This window comes from Ornithodoros turicata, chromosome 5, assembly GCF_037126465.1.
Source record: "Ornithodoros turicata isolate Travis chromosome 5, ASM3712646v1, whole genome shotgun sequence".
NCBI classification, from domain to species: Eukaryota; Metazoa; Arthropoda; class Arachnida; order Ixodida; family Argasidae; genus Ornithodoros; species Ornithodoros turicata.
This window is the reverse complement of record NC_088205.1, coordinates 29319035-29323582: the sequence shown is the minus strand read 5'-3', so window position 1 is coordinate 29323582 and position 4548 is coordinate 29319035.

Here is a 4548-nt window from a genome sequence, read left to right as displayed (position 1 = left end):
GCTCGGTAATGCTTCGGCCGCTCCTTCTATCCCCAATTCTCCGGGAAAACTGGCAAAACAGGTTTACGGCGGCAAAGGGACAAGGCGCTGACCCCCACTGACCGGCAAACCAGAACGAGTCTCCTTATGCCGTCATCGGTGACGTGCCATCATACCTCCTCATCCTCGTTATAGCTGAAGTGGCGAGTTAAGGGTGAACGCACGGAGCTATTTTTATGTGAGTTTTTTTCTGGGAAACAAATTGCACACATCAAAACCTTTTGCGCTATTCGGTATAATGACACACGCACTTTCATCAGATGTCTTAATCTGAAAATTTTTTGGATGGCCCTCTGTACTCCTTTAATGCGCTGCATTACAGTCCAGACCTTTCGGACGTTCAGTCTTTTTGTTCAGGACTTTCTTGTTCGCAATGCCTTCCTGAGGTACCTGCATTCCAGACATGCTGACCCTGCAAGACACACGAATGGATTAGTCACGTTTCAATATGCTCAGTGTCACAGATGTTGCTTACATAAAAGTCGAACTTTTTCATTTCTGGCATCATTACGTATATTTTATAGACTACTTCGGATCATCAGCGGAAGCAGGTACGTGCAAAGGAAATAATGTGACCAATGTGTCAATAGGCCATTTGAAAAAGTTAAGGGAGCAGCGCTGCCAGGGCGTGCCGGAAAATCCTGTGCAATTTTCTGTGTGCTACAAAGCCTGTCATGACATCCATAATTTCAATATATAACTCAAAAAATTACGTGTCAGATCATTCTTACCCCCTTCTTCTTACCCCCACTTCTTGCTGTGGACAGCGTCATGTGATGGCACAACAGATTTCTGCGACCATTCAGTCAGTCCCGTCACAGTGAGAAAATTCGCAGCTTGTCATTACACCCTTGCATAGGAATGCAGCGTCAGCTTCCTCCAGGACCCGCTCTGCCTGCGAGACTGTGAGCACTGTCCTTTCGTCAAGACACTTTCTCAAATAGTAGCAGTGTGCATCAAATCCCTTGTCGTCGATTGCGCAGAAGGACACAACCTTGGGATGCGTGATCTCGTGCGGGTGCTGGCTTACTTGTGATGTCAAATAAATAACTCCATCATGCAAGTCCGCAACGCTGAGCTTTGACAAGTGCTCTGGTACCCTCAGTTGCCCTGCTAGCCCCAATGTCAATTTAGTGTCTTCATTTGTGCTGTTATCGTCCTGGCCCATGTGCGACTTCCCAGCCTCCGCCTCATCAAGATCTCACCTGGATCATTTTCCTGAGCTTCTGGCGCACTAGCTTGCAGTGTTTCTTTTTCTTTCGAGACGCACACGTGGCGTTTTCTTCGAGTAGTGTTCTGGAAAATCTGGAAGAAGTGTGAGGACAGCACCCGGAGCCAATGCGGGCTCTCACTACTTGCCCATTCACGAAGTGGACATAATTGCACAGTATAAACCTCGGCTCGAAATGTCGCTTGCATACCGCTGATATAGTATCTGTCAGCGGCTTGTCCAGCCGCTTTAAGTTCCTCTTCCATTCCTTTCTGAGGTTCTCATCGTATGGAACAGAGAACAGTGAGAACTTTTGTTTGTGATGCATGCGGGCGTAGCTGGTGCTGCAAGCTGGGCGCAAAGCAAAACGTCCGTGTTTTCTTCTTTCGCTCTGCCATTTATTCTGGCACGTGGTACAATATACTCACTGTTGTTCATATAAAAGGAACGAATTGGTGTTCAGAAGTCACAAATGTAACAGCCGTCACACAGCAAGCGCGCAAAACACCCCGAGATCAGAGCAACGGAGTAGCAGACGACAGCCAAAATCTTCAAGGGAAAGCTACCGCAGCGGCTCCGCTCGGCGTCTATATGCAGTGGCTTCACGCGCTCCATTGGAAACCCCGGCCGTTCGCCCTACTCGGTCTTCTAGGTTACTCTACTACTGGCCGTCAAAAAGCAACATGACGGTCGCTGGTCAGTCAGCCGTTCCAGAGCGATTTCTTCGACGCTGCATCGTTGATTTTCGAATGAGTTGTTTCTCTCCACTCTATTTCTGTCTGTTTATTTTTTCTTTTTTATGACCACTAGTTGCCCACAACACACAGAGTGGTCTGGACACGAGTTAGATGCTCCCCAATTAGTGTGGTGACTCAGTGGAGGCAGGGCTGGGCAAGATACTTCAAAAAAGTATCTTCGATGCCGATATTCGATACTCTAAAAAATTGTTTTTCCGATACCGATACAAGATACAGAACCGAAATTGATTTTCGATACAGATACTCGGTACTGTATCGTCGATACCTCGATACATAACTGAAATCCCGAATATAATACAGCTGGTGTTATGATTAGCGAAGTTTACATTACTGAAATCACAATATAATAATAAAGCTGGTGTTATGATTCGCGAAGTTTACATCACTGAAATAACAATATAATAAAGCTGGTAATATGATTAGGGAAGTAAAAACATTTATTCATTATTTCTAGAGCCTTTAGTGTATTTTTATAGCGCACGTTTTCTGACAGGGCTTGAACGTATCCGACCGCACGGATTTAATGAAGCTGCACTGTCTAAGCAGCTAGTCTTGTTAGAACTTTAGACTGAAGCCATGGGTACGTTGAAACGATCGCATCAATAAGCAGCCTAGCAAAAAAAAATTCTTTAAAGGGACTATGAAATTTCCCGAACGCCCATACTTTTTTTCGATGGAAACTGTTCTTCCCGCAGAGAAACTAATACGCCACAAATTTTTCCGGACGAAATCGCTCCACTCTGCGGGGAGCGCGCGCTGGAAATGTCTCTTCCGCGTTCCTCCTCTCCCGCGCATATTTCCCTGCCGATGGTGTAACTGTACGGACCGCACTTCGGTTCCCCTTTACGTCACCGGTGTTGCACAATGGCAAGTAATGCCGCGAGCTCTGCCGATCGCGCGAAAGCTGCTGTCATGGAGATTTCCACTCCCGATGAACGCATACGCGGGATCCTACGGCGCATGCTCCTGGCGGGATTCCTCGGCTCGGCAACACGTCACGATGACGTGTTTCTGAGCCGGCCGTGGTCGCGTCAAGTTACCCGTTGTGTCTCCGCTCGGCAGCTCGCCACGGCGTGGCGCCAGCTGTCCTCCCTTCGCCGCTCCGTTTAAATTCGCTCTCGAGAAATCCGCTCGCGCGACGAAAGTAAAATTTCGGTTCTAGACTCAGAAAAATGTCTTCTTTCGAACGAAACGAAGAAAAAAATCGTTTCATAGTCCCTTTAAGACAATGTTCTTCGTGCGTACCGGTCTGTGAGCACTTGACTGTACATACGAATAAACCTGAAACTTTCTTTCTGCTGCTTTTATCGTTTGGTACTGCAGTACTTATCCGGTAGCCTCTGACTTTGCCTCTGACTTGATTTTCTTAGTTGGCCGTTGTGAATTGTGAGCTGTAGAACAGGTTACAGTGCTCAAGCTAAGCCGGCGGTTATTCTTTCCGCATGGCTGACGCGGAATCCACACTTCAAGTCAAGTGGGCGTGCTCTTGCGCACTGAGGAAGGGGACATCGGGCAGCGCAGTTCCAGAAGCCGTGAGGTTGGTCCTGTGTAAGGCGTTTTCGGCGCACCCGCCGTAGAAAGAGACGGAAGAGATTCTTCTGGAACCAACTAGAAGCCGCGCGCGCCCACGAGCGCGTCCCAGGGCAGGGCCCAGGGACTCCTCTCCGGGCGACCTTGGCGATGGAGCGCGCGCGCGGACGTAAGCTTCGAACGAATTTATGGTCGACATGTCTACGCCGCTGCGGCCTGGCTTGTACTACCGCCTGAGCGAGCGCTGCCGACCCTAAGTCTCACAACAGCCTCAATATTTGGTTTTTATATTGAGGCACCCATTCTTCGTCATCGAAAACAATCGAAGAGGAGAAACGGAAAATGACAAGCTGGTGGCCGAGGTTCAAAAATTGCAAAAAAGTATTGGTTTCTACTGTAAACGTCTGCATAGTTCTAAAAGGGAGAAATTAATGAAGATTCGCTACAGCTACATGCAGAAGAACATGATCCTGTAGTGCTTCTGAGACTATCTCATTTTTGTCCCCAGATGTTGTCCCTATATAGGATCATCTCTGGAGTCTCATTCTAACACTTTTCTAACAGTTTGAGGATCCTGTGGGGATATTTACAGGACGCCATTTCTGTCCCACAGTGACATCCTCAGGACGAGTGAGGGATGTCAGCATGTTCTTGGGGAAGTGCCCATTCGTGGAACCCAGCCCTCCCCTTCCGATTTGTTTCGGTTTCAGTCTGTCTACCAACGTCATGATGATGTTTCTCGGGTAGATAGTGCGGATAGTCGGGTAGATAGTCTCTATAGTGCGGACCAGGCTTAAGATAAGTGTGCGGCTTTATTCGAAGTCGACCTAAGACGAACTTCCTCGGAGCTGTTCGTGTCGTCGTCTCGTTTTTTCGTTAGTAGCAGCTCTACGCTCGTGAGTCTTTACCGCCTACCCCAACTTTCTGTGATTCCCCGCCAAGAATGCCACCATATCCAGGTGGAGCGCTCGTCAATAAAATGGCACAAGGGCTTCGAAGAAGAAGAAGAAA